Raw genomic sequence first — 17,085 nt, 5'->3', positions numbered from 1 at the left:
TCTCATTATCCGTTCCTGACATGAATCTCTTTATGAACAGCTAACAGCTCTTTTGAATAAAAGCAGCTTCCTTCAGTAGTGCTTCCAAGCGAATCGTAAATTTAGAAAAGGCACAACTCTTGATGAGTTACATCATACTCTTGGTTGATACAGGTAACCGGCTCAGAAAGAAACCAATGTTATCATATCAACATACCCAAATGATGCGTCTGTAATTCGGCCGATTTACACGAACTTGCCAATGCTAAACAAAATTCACCAAGCATCCTAGCTGAAAGTTTGGCATCCAAAGCTAACTGCTCAATAGACCATACAGTCGCTACGAAACATCGTTTAGTCTACAGTTTGATCTGACAGACTATGACGTAAGGCCAAAAAAAAATAGGTGTGGTTACGGTAACATAGCCAAAAAAAATAGGGTAGGTAGGTAGGCAATCACTTTTTTTTTTTTAAACTTTTTTTTCTAATGTGTACAAATTAAACCTACCGTACTTTCCGGGTGACAAGGCGCTTTGTTATCTAAGACGCACCCCCTTCTTTAAAAAAAAATTGTAATCCAGTCACCCATTGGACGCAGGGGGCCAATAGGGCGCACCAAAATGACCCAGTTTTTGCCATGAGAGGTGGTTCCCCTGTCATATCTGAGAGAGGAAACACTTCCTGCATCGGGGTCAGTGACCGGTCAGTGACCAAAGGCATTGTGATAGCTGGGTGGCCTTGTTAAAAGACACGACCTTCTTCCCAGGGGTCAATGACCCAGTTTTTGCCATGAGAGGTGGTTCCCCTGTCATATCTGAGAGAGGAAACACTTCCTGCATCGGGGTCAGTGACCGAGTTTAACAGAGTGGAAATCTGTGTGTGCCGCCAGATCAAAGGCAGGGCAGTACCTAGTAGCTGAAACATGCATTATCACAAGTTGTTTGACTGGTGCTCAAGCGGTCTCTTTGATTTTTTTGTATTTCATACACGGATTAGGGCTTCGTTATACAAGACGCAGGGGTCGAACTCGAGGAAAAAAGTCGCGCCTTATGACCCGGAAAGTACGGTACTTGACAGGGAAATAAGTGTGCGACACGGGCGCTTTCGCTTTCCTTGCGTTTTTTGCACTCGTTTTTTTTTTTTTTTTTTTAATGTAATAAAAAAGTTATAGGATCGGCCCCTAAAAATAGGGTAGGTCGGGTTACCGTAACCACACCTATTTTTTTTTTTAGGCCTAATGTCTAGACATCCTGACGTAACCTCAGCTATCAGTGAAAGACAAATACTCCATCCGTTCAGTCATCAACAAAACATAGCAGTAATACAATCATGATCAAGTCACAATAAATGGCATAGTTAAACAAAACAAGAAAATCATTGTTTACTTACAGTGAACTCAACTCTTTGCCGACATCAACACAAGTTGAACAGGCTACATGTGGAGCAGTCTCTTCTTCCTAGCTATCTGAGCGGGCAAAATGCCTCCTTTTCCTGGGGCTAGCATAATACTCTGAATCAAGGCGGTCTATTGTAGCGAGCGATTAGCGAAGTCGAACAATGGACTGAGTGATGATACCAGAACTAGAAGGGGGAGTTTACGTCCTCTCAGAAACTATTTCTATTTGGGACAAGAATTGGTGACTGGAGTGATGATACCCCGCTAGCCTGAGGCTTATATACGCTGCTAGCGGGCCGCTTCGAAAGCGCCTCGCTCATCCCACAAAAACGGGCCCCAATTCCTGGCTGACGGCCAAATCTGTGTTTGTTTAGAAACTTTGACAGCTGATAACTTTACGGAAAATGCATGCATTTGCAATCGGTTTGTTGCTACAAAACCAGTGTGAAAGATACTTTTTAACTCATGTTACAAGATATAACTTTAGAAGTCCAGACCAAAAGGTAATTATGATTAATTCCTCAAAATGCATGACCGATTATTCTGTAACACATGTTACATAGCCACTGGTGAATTAACAATAACAGAGAGAAAAATAACAAAAAACGGTCATGTAGGTTTTCGCAGCCATGGGAGGTAATCGGAACCGACCAAACAGACTGAGCCAGTAGCACGACATATGGCGTGACAACCAGGTGACATGACAACCAGGTGACAGTATACGTAAAGTAGCGCAACATATGTCGCGACAACCAGCCTAAGGGTTAACGATCAAAACCCAGCAGAATAAAGATTGCTAAACTCGATCACTTCCTGCACCAAATACAATTCACTCCCGAACAGGGCAAGCTGACCCCGAGAGGCAGTTGCTCTGGGCCCCAAACACCCCCCCTCTCCCTCCCCCCCCCCTCTTTCCGCCCCTCCCCAAGATAAAGGACCGAAATGGCTGAACTTGCAACTCTCCTAGTTGTACAGTACAGAGTGACAAACGTTTGAGTTCTGGAATATCTCTACCCTTTTTGAGTCACTTGAGAAAAAGTGACTCTATGTAATCGGTCAGTGTTAGTCTGTCCGGCCGGCCGTCCGTAGACACCACCTTAACGTTGGACTTTTCTCGGAAACTATCAAAGCGATCGGGCTCATATTTTGTTTAGTCGTGACCTCCAATGACCTCTACACTTTAACGATGGTTTCGTTGACCTTTGACCTTTTTCAAGGTCACAGGTCAGCGTCAAAGGAAAAATTAGACATTTTATATCTTTGACAAAGTTCATCGGATGTGATTGAAACTTTGTAGGATTATTCTTTACATCAAAGTATTTACATCTGTAGCCTTTTACGAACGTTATCAGAAAAACAAGGGAGATAACTAGCCTTTTCTGTTCGGCAACACACAACTTAACGTTGGGCTTTTCTCGGAAACTATAAAAGTGACCGGGCTCAAATTTTATGTGAACGTGACTCCCAGTGACCTCTACACTTTGACGTCTGCTTTGGTGACCTTTGACCTTTTTCAAGGTCACAGGTATGTCTTGAAGGAAAAAAATTGAAATATCATATCTCTGAAACTATTCATCGGATTTGATTCAAACTTTATAGGATTATTCTTTACATCAAATTATTTACATCTGTAGCTTTTTACAAACGTTATCGGAAACACAGGGGAGATAACTAGCCTTTCCTGTTCGTCAACACACAACTTAACGTTGGGCTTTTCTCGTAAACTATAAAAGTGACACAGCTCTAAGAGTAACAAATGTTAGTGTGTCTACTGTTAATATGATTGCTTCGAAAAAAAATTAATGATGCTAGTTTATGTGAATTAAGTTATTGATGGGGTTTGTTTATGTGAGATTAATGAGAGTATTTTTAATGCCAAGGTAAATATTTTGTTGCTCGATCCATGCAATCTCATTCTTCAGGTATGCATTGTGTTGTGAATAGCAATTTCTTCCTGTCCATCTGATGCCTCATATAATATTCAGAACTGCGAAAGTGACTCGATCGAGCGTTTGCTCTTCTTGTTAATAACGTTCTAATCACCTCGTTTTTGGATGCAACGCATTCTTTCTCCCCTTCCTTTAGGTTGCTAAGAATGGAGTTAATGTTTTTTGCCTCTACACACATACATACGTACACATGCACGCACGCCCTCTCTCTCTCTTGCTCCTTTTTATATTTAGTCAAGTTTTGACTAAATATTTTAACATCGAGGGGGAATCGAAACGAGGGTCGTGGTGTATGTGCGTGTGTGTGTGCGTGTGTGTGTCTGTGTGTGTGTGTGTGTGTGTGTGTAGAGCGATTCAGACTAAACTACTGGACCGATCTTTATGAAATTTGACATGAGAGTTCCTGGGTATGAAATCCCCGAACGTTTTTTTCATTTTTTTGATAAATGTCTTTGATGACGTCACATCCGGCTTTTCGTGAAAGTTGAGGCGGCACTGTCACGCCCTCATTTTTCAACCAAATTGGTTGAAATTTTGGTCAAGTACTCTTCGACGAAGCATGGGGTTCGGTATTGCATTTCAGCTTGGTGGCTTAAAAATTAATTAATGACTTTGGTCATTAAAAATCTGAAAATTGTAAAAAAAAATAAAAATTTATAAAACGATCCAAATTTACGTTTATCTTATTCTCCATCATTTGCTGATTCCAAAAACATATAAATATGTTATATTCGGATTAAAAACAAGCTCTGAAAATTAAATATATAAAAATTATTATCAAAATTTTTTTTTCGAAATCAATTTAAAAACACTTTCATCTTATTCCTTGTCGGTTCCTGATTCCAAAAATATATAGATATGATATGTTTGGATTAAAAACACGCTCAGAAAGTTAAAACAAAGAGAGGTACAGAAAAGCGTGCTATCCTTCTCACCGCAACGAATACCCCGCTCTTCTTGTCAATTCCACGTGCACTGCCTTTGCCACGGGCGGTGGAGTGACGATGCTACGAGTATACGGTCTTGCTGCGTTGCGTTGCGTTCAGTTTCATTCTGTGAGTTCGACAGCTACTTGACTAAATATTGTATTTTCGCCTTACGCGACTTGCTTTTTATTCTGCGCCCTTTTCCTTGATATTCCTTGTATTCATATATATACGCGATACATGTACGATACATGTATTTTTACGTTAATTATATAATACTGATGATGTACAGAGAGAGTAAACCGAGTGTGTACAAGAGGGGATACAGTACGGATAGCCCGTGTCTTGAGCAGAGAAAGTAGGTCATTTTAAGCTGACAACTTTTATGCTGCCAGATCTGAGTTTTGCTCTATTCCTTAGCAAAACTCCGGTAAGGAGCGATTTAATTGCTTTCACATGTGTTGATAAGGCGAGCGGGGCTGGCCCTGGGAAACCGAGCTGTTGTTCTAGCCCTCCCCCCCCCCTCCCGCAACTGGACTTTAACCCCCCCCCCCCCCTTTCCCTGTAGCTGTAGGAAATGATTCGACTTGGAGATTTTAAGATCTTCTTTGCCCTACCTTTTCCTGTAATGTTTTAATTACATCGTTTTTGATACAACAAATAACGTCCCTTTTTGTTTCGAGACCATCTTTGTTAAGTTTGACGATCAGTTTTTAGGAAGGTTTTTATGAAGAGGGGCGTGTTCTTTTTACCCTCTTTTTCGTTTGCTGATTATTAGGCTTGATGTGTTCTGCTGCTATGTTCCCAAACACGTACTCTCTCTCTCCCTATGTTATTTTGCCATTCTTTTTCTCGGTGTCTCTTTTTGTTCGTATATTCAATATATGTATTCAGTAGAATGTAGGCGTTATGTTAATCATATATGTGGCGTATGCGAATGTATAAAGACAGATGAAACCGGGGTGTGCCGATGTTTTGGTTATGGCAGTGACCGTTGTTGCTTTGAGCGCGCAGCATTTTTGTGGGGTTTTTATGGGCATGGATTTGCCGTTTGATATGGACGTCTAATGTACGTTTTGTATACTAAAGGAGAAGTATTTTTGTGTGTAACCTAATTGCTCAGTCTTTAAGTGTAACTGGAAGTTTTGCAGTTCGTCTGCGTTTTTGTCTACCTACAAGTGTTTGGTATCTACAGATGCGTTGTAAGGTTGGTTGTTTAATGACATATGTGTGTACATAATTTTTATGTGGGTTTTCTTTGTTTGTTTGTTTGTTTATTTGTTGCTTAACGTCCAGCCGACTACGCAGAGCCATATCAGGACGAGGAAGGGGGGGGGGGGGATGAAGGAGGCCACTTGTCAAGCGATTCCTGTTTACAAATGCACTAACCCATTACTTGTGTCCCAGCAGGCTTTAGTAAAACTAAATTAATACCTACTGGAAGATTACCAGTTTCCAGTATGTTAAAATAGGCTTAACCTATCTACTGCTGGACTTACATCAGAACACTAACAGATTAAACTACACATGAATCGCGAGACAAGCGGCAAGAGAAGAGATTTTTGGAAAAAATACAGGTGAATGAGCAAGAAGGCAGAAAAAAGAAAAGAATTCACGAAGAAAAAGAGAGCATGACAGGAAAGAGGAACCAAAAATCTACCTAACAGCAAACTAGAAAGCTCCTGCGGTTCCAAAAACAGGAGGGGCCTTTAATTTCATAACCGCAGTGCCCCACTGCGGGCTTTGGGTTTTCTTAATAGAAGAACTTTGGTGTATGTTTGAGGAGTTTAACTTCAGTTTATAAGGAGGCTGGCAGCAGGCTCGGAGCCCTCCACCTCCCCTCCCTTTTGCCCCCGCGCTGCCAGAGCGGGATTCTCATTGGTCCTGCTAGGGTGACGTGGGAGGAAGCCCCGTTAGCTATAAAAGCCGCTGTCCTCATGAGGTCGGGAGACGTGTGAGAGAGTAGGGTGCCTAATAAGTGCCTGAACATGCGTCTCCCCTGTTTTAGAGTCAGGGTCATCAAAACTACCACGGCCGACGGGGGGAAGTGCATCAAGCCAGGCGAAAAGCGAGGGAGTTTGCGCAAATGCTTGGTGTCTTTCCCCTGGAGAAGATACATTGAGCTGGGTTTAAAGTGGTTCGACCCTACGCCCTATGCTTAGTGCTTCTCCTCAGAGTTGCGTGTGGTTTTTACAGACCACGTCCTCGATACGCAACTCTTGTCCCATCGGCAATAGTGAGCAGTGCGCGCCGTTTACTCGGTTACCACAAGGCTTATTAGGGTAGTGCGCGCTACTCTAAAGGTTACCAACACGCGGTGATCGAGTGGCGTCACTCGATTTTGTCCAGGCCCCGAACCCCTGCCCGATTTTTCATCCAGATTAGGACTTGGGTTTTGTTTTCAAAGAGTAAGTTAGATCGCTAGGGTACCTACGGGTCATGCCCGATTTTCCAGCATTGTAAGGACTCAGATTTTATTTGTTAGTGTAGTGTTTAGACTGTATTAAAGCCAACCCAGACTCTTTATAGATATACTTTCTATGGAAGAACCCACGTATGTTTTCTTTTGATGTTTTTGTTTGAATACAATTGGAAATCCTATTACACTCTTGTTGACTTTGTATTTTGTTCGTCTGTTCGTCTGGTGCGTGTGGTTTGAATGCCATCCTGACAAATGTCCTTTAAGACCGCACGCACAGTAACACCTTAGACGCAGACAGTTTCCGTGAAGCTATCACCGCTCGGCTTTACACATGTGTACTCGCCAATGCCACCTACCGGAGTGAGACAGTACGAATAAACAGGCAGTCAAAATGAACTACGAGTTCGAGTGGATTAGTATGGTTGTGCTTCGAGCAGGTTATGTCTGTCGTACCCTTGGGAGCGAGTCTACAATCTGGCGACGAGGATCTATGAAGTAACTTAGATTTAAACAAGTTTTTCGTCATTTTCTTGGCCGGTCGATCGAGTGAAATCGTGACGTCATTGAAAACTGTGTGTATACTGTGACGTATTCAGAAAGATGGCAGCGAACATTTTCTGTGTTGACAAATTCGATCCAACTGGTGACCCATCTAGCGTGTCTTCGAGATGGACGAGATAGAAGAAAAGTTTCGAGTTGTACATTGCTGCAAGAGGAGATGTGGGGAATAACCAGAAACGTCCACTGTTGCTCCACTGTGCTGGAGTGGAAGTTCAAAACATTTTTGATACACTGGATGGGGGAGCAAGCTACGATGAGGCAATTACTGCCCTGGATACATACTTCAAGCCCCTGCAGAATGAGACTTTTGAATGCCACCAGTTCAGGCAGATGACGCAGAAGGCAGGTGAGACGACGGCGCAGTTCGTTACACGTCTGAGGCAGAAAGCAGAGAACTGCAACTTCGGTGCTGCACGCGATGCGAGCATCAGAGATCAAGTCATCGACAGATGTCCAGACAGAACACTGCAAGCGAAACTTCTGGCGAAGAGAGCTTTGACATTGGGACAGTTACTTGAAAAAGCACAAGCTCATGAGGCGGCAGTTTCACAGGTGAAGCAGATGGATGGCAGACCAAGTGAAAAAGAAACTGAACTTGTTAGTGCTGTTTCGAGACCACGACCCAGGAAACCGTTTGACCGCACTGACAGAAAGACTAAAACAGAGTCAGACAAACACGGACTGAAATGTTTTCGGTGTGGAAAAACAGGACATTTTGCAAAAGACGCGGCATGTCCCGCAAAAGGTAAAGAATGCACAAAATGCAAAAAAATGAACTATTTCGCTTCTGTGTGCAAATCAAAATCAAAGCATCTGAACAATGTGCGTGAGAGTGATGATGATGATGAGCATGCATTTGTTGTTGACAAATTCTACAATTCCACAATTGATGTTGTTGTGGGGGGTGTCAATATGTCAATGATGATAGATTCTGGGGCAAGCTGCAACATTGTTGATAGGCAAAACTGGGAACAGTTGAAGAAAAAGAAAATGAAGTTTACATGCAAGAAAGTTGACAAACCAAGAAAGCTGTATGCTTATGGGCAGGACACACCTCTGACAGTAGCAGGAACATTTCAGGCAGAAATTGTTGTTCCTGGGGTTTCAGAAATTCACACAGCTGAATTTGTTGTCATTGAAGAGAAAGGCAAAGTCCCTCTTTTGGGAAAAGAATCATCAGAAAAACTGGGTGTTTTGAGAGTGGGATTGCCAAGAGAACCTGAAACTGTCAGATCTGTGTCACTGTCAGACAAACCAGAACAGAGGTACCCAGAGTTGTACAAAGGGTTGGGTAAACTGAAGAATCAAAAGATTACACTGCATGTGAACCACAATGTAAAACCAGCTGTTCAGGCAGCTCGCCGGATTCCATCCGGGAAAAGGTTGAAAAGAAAATCGCGGAGCTAGAGGAACTCGACATTATTGAGCGCGCAGAAGGTCCGACTTCGTTTGCTAGCCCGATCGTAGTGGTTCCTAAACCCAACAGTGATGACATTAGGCTATGCGTAGACATGAGACAGGCCAATGAAGCGGTTGAGCGTGAACGTTTTCCTATACCGACTATCGAAGAAACACTGATCGAAATGAACGGAAGCAAAGTTTTCACAAAGCTTGATTTGAAGTGGGGGTTTCATCAGCTCGAGTTGTCTGAAGAGTCGCCTCCCGTCACAACATTCGCAACACACATCGGATTATTTCGGTACAAGCGTTTGATGTTCGGAGTGACGTCAGCGCCAGAAATCTACCAACATACTATTCAAGACGTGATTCGCGATTGTCCGGGTGCACGGAACATGACAGATGACATCATCATACATGCAGAAACAGTCGAGGAACATGACGGGAGACTCGACAAGGTACTTCGCACACTACAAGAGAATGGCCTCACACTCAATCCAGACAAATGTGTCTATCGGATGTCCGAACTTCAGTTCATGGGGTTCCTACTCTCGGAGAAAGGGATAGGGCCAACATCCGCAAAAGTAGAAGCCGTGAAAAACGCAAAACAGCCGACTGTAGCGTCGGAAGTCAGAAGCTTCTTGGGGTTAGTAAACTTCAACGCTCGCTTCATAGAAAATTTGGCTACCAAAGCCGAACCACTGAGAAAATTGACTAGAAAGAACGCACCATTTCAGTGGAAAACAGAACAAGAAAAGGCATTTCAAACTTTGAAGGATGATTTGTCGAAAGCTGAAAACATCGCGTACTTCGATCCAAAAGCCGAGACGCGTATTGTTGCAGACGCGAGTCCAGTCGGACTAGGTGCAGTTCTCACACAAGTTCAGAACGGTGAGAAAAGAGTGATCTACTATGCTAGCCGTAGCTTGTCGGATGTCGAACGACGTTACTCACAAACTGAGAAAGAAGCATTAGCTCTTGTATGGGCGTGCGAGCGATTTCACCAGTATGTGTACGGTATTGAGTTCACACTTGAAACCGACCACCGCCCACTGCAGTTCATCTATTCCAAACGTTCGAAACCGTCGGCGCGTATCGAGCGATGGGTGCTTCGGTTGCAGAGCTACCAATTCACTGGGTGGAATACAAGCCGGGCTCACAGAACATTGCCGACTCGTTGTCGCGACTCGTGAACCAAGACACTGAACGTGTTTGTGGTCGAAACGTTGCGGAAGAGTATGTGTACTTCGCTGCAAAGAAGGCCGTACCGAGGGCAATGACAGCACATGAAATTGAAGAGGCTTCAGCTGTAGATGAAGAGTTGTCTGCAGTGAGAGAGTATATCAAATCAGGAAACTGGGAAAAATGCCCGAACGTAGCATACAAAGCGCTGAAAGATGAGTTGACCAGCCTTGGGAAACTTGTTCTACGTGGCACACGCACTGTGATTCCGAAAGCACTGAAAGAACGCGTTGTTGAAATAGCACACGAAGGACACCAAGGGGTGGTGAAAACAAAAGAAAGAATTCGAACCAAAGTGTGGTGGCCCGGTCTCGACAAAGATGTTGAAAAATGTGTACGTTCTTGTCACGAATGTCAAATTGTCGGAATGCCGTCAAAGCCGGAACTGATGGTTCGAACCACATTCCCAGATGGTCCATGGGAAGACTTGGCAGTTGACTTGCTTGGTCCGTTGCCAAGTGGAGAGTCGATTCTAGTAGTAGTAGACTACTATAGCCGGTATTTCGAGACCGCAGTCCTGAGAAATACAAAAGCAGAAAAAATTGTGGAGTGTCTGGAAACAATGTTCACAACACATGGGCTACCATTTTCCCTGAAATCGGACAATGGTCCCCAGTTCATTTCCGCCGAATTCAAAGAATTCATGACTACACACGGAATTATGCACAGGCACACAACGCCATTGTGGCCACAGGCCAATGGTGAGGTAGAACGCCAAAACCGAACATTGATGAAAGCGATCAAAATAGCACACTCCGAAGGCAAAGACTGGAAAAAAGAACTGAACACATTTCTGTTGTCATACAGAACCACACCACATCAGACTACTGGAGTTAGTCCAGCAGAACTGCTTTTCAAGCGAAAACTTCGGACAAAACTTCCAGTCATTGATTCCATCGTCAAGGCCGAACTTGATGAAAACATCCGTGACCGCGACAAAATCCGGAAAGAAATAGGGAAACAGTATGCCGATGATAAGCGCCGTGCAACAGAAACAAAGATAGATGTAGGTGATGACGTGTTGCTTCAGCAGAAAAGACAGGACAAGTTGTCAACCACTTTTGAGCCGGAACCATACAAGGTGGTAGACAAAACTGGTTCTCAACTTCTTGTCGAATCACCAGCCGGTGTTCAGTACAAGAGGAACGTCGCACACACAAAGAAATATGTTCACAGCAAACAGACAAACGAACATACAGACAACGCGAACGTTCCGGACACACAGACAAACACGCAGACACATGACCAAACAGTTTGTCCACAACCGCTCAGACAGTCCACCAGAATCAGAAAACCACCTGAGAAGTTGAAGGATTACATTGTGGGAAACATGTAATTTTGCATCATGCAAATGTTTGGAAATGCTCTTGTTAAGGTTGAACAAAATGTTGATATGTTTGAAGTTTGACAGTAATGTTCAGTATGGCTATTATGCAACAGTTTAAATGTTTAAACAAACGTATAGTTTGTGGTCAAGTGGACAAGGTTTAAATTTTGAGTTTATTAACTGTTCAAATGTTTGAAGAAAGACGACATGTTAGTGATGTGATTGGGGAATTGTCTCCCTTACATGTGTACTCGCCAATGCCACCTACCGGAGTGAGACAGTACGAATAAACAGGCAGTCAAAATGAACTACGAGTCCGAGTGTATTACTATTAGTATGGTTGTGCTTCGAGCAGGTTATGTCTGTCGTATGGAACGCGAAAAGGGTCAAATGATCGATCAAAATGATCGATCAAAATGATCGATCATTTTCGCGTTTGACCCTTTCCGCCACGCGCGCGGAAAGGGTCAAACGATCGATCAAAACGATCGATCAAAACGATCGATCATTTTCGCGTTTGACCCTTTCCGCCACGCGCGCGGAAAGGGTCAAACGATCGATCAAAACGATCGATCATAATGATCGATCATTTTCGCGTTTGACCCTTTCCGCCACGCGCGCGGAAAGGGTCAAACGATCGATCAAAACGATCGATCATAATGATCGATCCTTTTGCGCTGTTTCCGGAAAATCATGGAACGGATTAGCACAGAGAACGCAACTAGAAATTAAAATGAGTAGATTGCGTGTTCTGGTGCGGCGTGAAGGAGCATGAAATATCAAGAGAAATAAACAAAAAATCTGCTTGTTTTAGCGAGTACATTTAGGGGTGTGTAGTTAAAATTACTGTGTGAAAAGTGTTTGGCGCGAAGCGTTCGTCTGCAACAGATCTAGATGTGCCACTTTCAGCACGTATACAGGAACGTGTACGGGTAACGTCATCAAATCTAGTTTTTACGTCAGGTGACGTCATAGGAAAATCTCCGTCATTGCGCAGGCGCGGTGAACTCTTCACCTTCGAAAGTGGTAAACAAACCAGCATGGGAGCATGGTAACAGTGCGAAAGTGGTTGATCGATGCAATATTATTTTGGCAAGCAAACAAGACAAACATAAGCGGAACGCAAACGTTTCTCTCAGTTCTTCCGCACATTACGACAGCTAAAACTGCCCGGCCGGGGAGATGTACGCAGCATATAGGCTGAGTCAGTGTCGTCGAAGATTTGAGTGATGGCTCAGTCGGTATGTCCTGGGAAAAGGTCCGTGTCCCTCCTAATGATTGTGCATTTAAAGCAAAGCTGGAACTTTGCAACAGACAATGATGTATGGATGTATTTAAGTTTGTGTTTCAATTTATGGGAGCGAGACTGACATTTCTGAACTGAAAAAGTCGTGTTTTGTGGAGTTTAGAGTTGTCAGTAGAGACCGAGTCAATCGTTGAAAAGAAATAATTGCATGGTTCACCGATGGAGAGTTAAACGACCATAAAACCGCACCACATGTATGTCATGAAGCTTTCTAAGTTCTACACTATACAACAAAAGAAAATTAAATGAGGGAATCAAGACATAATAGATCAAATCTCTCTCTCTCTCTCTTTCTCTCTCTCAGTCTCTATCTCTCTCTCTCTCACACACACACACACACACACACACACACACACACACACACACACGCACGCACGCATACACACACACGAACACACACACACACTCTCTCTCTCTCTCTAAACCGCTAAGAGGGAGGGATCGAGAGAGTTGAGAACAAGAGTGCCAGACAAAGGAAGGAATTTAATTTGGAGCGATCATTATGATTAAACAAATTAAGAAACAAGCAAGTTAGCAAGCAAATCCTTAAAAATGTGTGATGTCATAATAGGTACAAAAGGAGCCAACAACGTTTTGGCCTGGTGTTCTGCTTACAAAATAAACTAGTAAAAGAATTGTGAGATGTAAAGAGAAAAGATTAAATGGAAACACTACCGAATTACAAGACATCCTCAGTGACTTGAATCATGCACTTATGATTTTCTGCTTTTTTTCCAGATCGGGTAGAATACTTTATGTCAGTGACATATTTAAATGATTGCAATTGTGTGCTGGTCTTTAACGTGAATAATTAGATACAATGAATACATTATTCAATGAGTAGGAAGTGACAATATTTTAATGTGTATGATCTTGTTTGATGAATGCCGCAAACACTCTGAGAAGTTCTTCTAAGCAAGCAAAGAAACAGAGGTAATGAAGTTGGATACTGAGATGACTATATTTTGTAACTTAGACACTCTGTCTATAAGGAAGCTAGCTGTTGCTTGAACATCATTTGAACATTAATCTGCGCCAGTTTAAATGCATTGCTTCGGTAGAGCTGATCATCAAAATGCATCTCATGTGTGAAATTTTAGCTTTGATGTTGCACTGACTTCAGAAGACTGGCCTGTTTCGTGAGTAAAAACTACAAACTTTTCAAGCTGACAAGAACAGAACGATGTTAAAATATAAGATATGATAAGGGAAATGTGAAGGCTAAATTAAACAAGGAATGAAATTGTAACCCACTCTGTACAAGTAGCGCGTTTTGCTGCATTGATCATGTTTTATTCTTTTGTGTTCTTTCGAGTTTCCGACAACATTTGTTGTGTCATTGTGTATGAACGTTTCAATAATAATGATGAACAATGATTGCATACTTAGTGTAAACGATTTCGCTCACCGACTCAGATGTGGCATGCAGGCTTCACGTGGAATAAGACCATCCCTCCACTTTAACATATACCAGCTGTCAAAAACACGTGTGTTTACTTTGAAGTGTTGGAATGTTTGATCAATTAATTTGTTTAACTTCTACTGGCATCAATCCGCTAAATGTATTCATTTAAACATTCCAACTTTGCACACGACCCAGTCAGAATGTAAATGTTTGGTATGTATCAAAGTGTATAGATGGCCTAACCTCATGTAAGAGCCCTTGCAGTTATAAAATAGTAAGCCAAACTTGGCGTTTGCAAGAAGAACAGTGCCTTGAAACTGACATCAGCAACAACAACAACAATTTAATTATCCACAATCACAGTGACTCGGGTTTTCACCCCATCCAAACCACCAGCCATCCTCTCACTAAAAACCAAAACAAACTCCCCAAAACACACACACACACACACACACACACACACACACACACACACACACACACACACACACACACATTAAAACACATAGAGAATCATGAGATTTGTTTGTTTGTTTATTCATCCTGTAGAATGTTTCTTTAGCCACTGAGCCAACTATAATACTCGTCATAAAAAGTAGGCAGATGCGTTTGAAGGCAAATCTTTATGATGAGGCCGTTTATAAAAAAAAATAAAAAAATACAGGTTCACCCAAAAACAATGCAACCCATAAAAAGGTTAAAAACTTCTACATTTGTGGACATAAACTTCAGCCTATGCATGACCCTTCTACAAAGTGACAATTTTGAAGATCAAATAGGCTGACTTTTGTGCAATTTTAAATTAAGTTTCCAATTTCGGGGATCCACTCAACGGTACGAGTTTTAAAATTGAGCGGTAGCCAAACTTGCCCGATCTAAGCGCTCAAGATTGTAACATTCGGGGCAATTCGAATCACGAAAGTATACCTCAATCAACATTCAGACCTGGGAATCCCTGTTTTGCACTTGGAGTATTCTCAAACAAACTTGTATTTTTTTAAATGAGCGTACTCCACATTTAAACATGCTTCACACGCGTCTGTCGCACTGTTAATTAAGGTTACTATTTTGTAATCATGAATCAAAGACAAAGTACTGGATCTGCTTCGGGTTGCGCCTGTGAAGAAAAGTAGTCGAGGAATATTAATCGTCGTATTTGTTTTTCCACTGGATAGTATTCTAGACACCCCACGCGGGTTAGGACCGGCACGGTTGGCCTAGTGGTAAGGTTGGCGTAGTGGTAAGGCGTCCGCCCCGTGATCGGGAGGTCGTGGGTTCGAATCCCGGCCGGGTCATACCAAAGACTTTAAAATTGGCAATCTAGTGGCTGCTCCGCCTGGCGTCTGGCATTATGGGGTTAGTGCTAGGACTGGTTGGTCCGGTGTCAGAATAATGTGACTGGGTGAGACATGAAGCCTGTGCTGCGACTTCTGTCTTGTGTGTGGCGCACGTTATATGTCAAAGCAGCACCGCCCTGATATGGCCCTTCGTGGTCGGCTGGGCGTTAAGCAAACAAACAAACAAACAAACAAACGCGGGTTAGGGGGAGTCCCATATTGGTTGGACGACTGTTTCTCCTTTTACCCTTGTTAAGTGTTTCTTGTATAGAATATAGTCAATTTTTGTAAAGATTTTAGTCAAGCAGTATGTAAGAAATGTTAAGTCCTTTGTACTGGAAATTTGCATTCTCCCAGTAAGGTAATACATGTATATTGTACTACGTTGCAAGCCCCTGGAGCAAATTTTTGATTAGTGCTTTTGTGAACAAGAAACAATTGACAAGTGGCTCTATCCCATCTCCCCCCTTCCCTCCGTCGCGATATAACCTTCGTGGTTGAAAACGACGTTACACCAAATAAAGAAAAGTATTCTAGACAATCATGCGTACAAAATACGGCGAAATCGTATGGGTTCCCAGGTCTGAACATTAGACAATCAGTGACTTGAATACAGCAATTATACAAGATCAGGACATTTCCTGTGGATGAAGGCATGCATTTCATTGATGAAAATTGCGCGACATTGCACTTTACAACAAAGGGGTTAATGTTCCAGTCATTTGAGTTTAGTAAATATTTTCATAGTTGTTGTGCATTCTTCTTCTGCGTTCGTGGGCTGAAACTCCCATGTACACTCGTGTTTTTGCATGAGTGGAATTTTACGTGTATGGCCGTTTTTTACCCCGCCATTTAGGCAGCCATACGCCGTTTTCGGAGGAAGTTGTTGTGCATGAACTTCAGTTCTTCCACGACCATTCTACAAAGTTCCGAGTCTGTAGGTAGAATGGTCCGACATTTACAATTTCTCAAAAATGTGTTCCAAATTACACATCCTAAATTGTCAATGGAACGAAAGTTTTCCTGTATAGTGATTGCTCTGAACCTAGCTAACTGCTTTCTTCAGGTCACCGATGATCTAGGGGGTGTATACTCAGACATTCAGATAATATATAAGCTAAAAGTCTGGAGGGTTTAAATTAAGTAAGTATTGATACCGCTCATGGTCAAACTTCGTTTTAGTGAGTCGACCGCCGAATTTGGAATTTATTTTTGAAATAGAGCACAAAAGTCAGACCATTTGACCAGTTACATTTGATCTACAAAATGTCCACTTTGTGGAAGGGTCATGCACTGGCTGCGGTTTATGTACCTTAAAAATAAAGTGATTCAGTCAACAGATGTAGAAGTTATTAGCATTGTTTTAGGGTTACATTTTTTGGGTTTATCCTGTATATGACTGAAAAAGCCATTCATTCCCCAAACCTATTCAGAAAACAGATTGGGTTTATATGACATAGTGTCTATACAGTGGAACCAACAACACAGACACCCCGCAAAATCAAATTCGCAAAATCAATGTTCCCGCGTTAAAATTGACAAAAAATCAGAACTGCCTAAAACAAAACATCTTCTGCACGGCAATAGAAAAACCAATCAAATCTGCATCCAAATCAGTCAGTTGTGTTCACATATCTGGTCTAACACTGACATTAAGGCATGTTGATTGGTGTTGGTGTCATTCCTCTGAGAAGCTGTAAAAGGTGGTTTTTGAGGATGTTTTAGTGGGTAATGAGACAAAAACCGGTACGTTTTCGTAACTTCTCAACGCATTGCCTTCAACGTTGCGGTGATTTGTGCTAACACATGTGGAAAAGTTCATACGGATTTTAAAGTC

General features: G+C 42.4%; 1 protein-coding gene across 1 annotated transcript in view; it reads left to right on the top strand.

The window, feature by feature from the left end:
- LOC138971512 (uncharacterized) overlaps positions 1–17,085 on the top strand; it is a 247,650-nt gene that overhangs the window by 74,683 nt on the left and 155,882 nt on the right. The window lies entirely within an intron of this gene.

The sequence above is a fragment of the Littorina saxatilis genome, linkage group LG7 (assembly GCF_037325665.1).
Source record: "Littorina saxatilis isolate snail1 linkage group LG7, US_GU_Lsax_2.0, whole genome shotgun sequence".
NCBI classification, from domain to species: Eukaryota; Metazoa; Mollusca; class Gastropoda; order Littorinimorpha; family Littorinidae; genus Littorina; species Littorina saxatilis.
The sequence above is the reverse complement of the archived record's forward strand: the minus strand, read 5'-3'. Positions and strand labels throughout refer to the sequence as shown.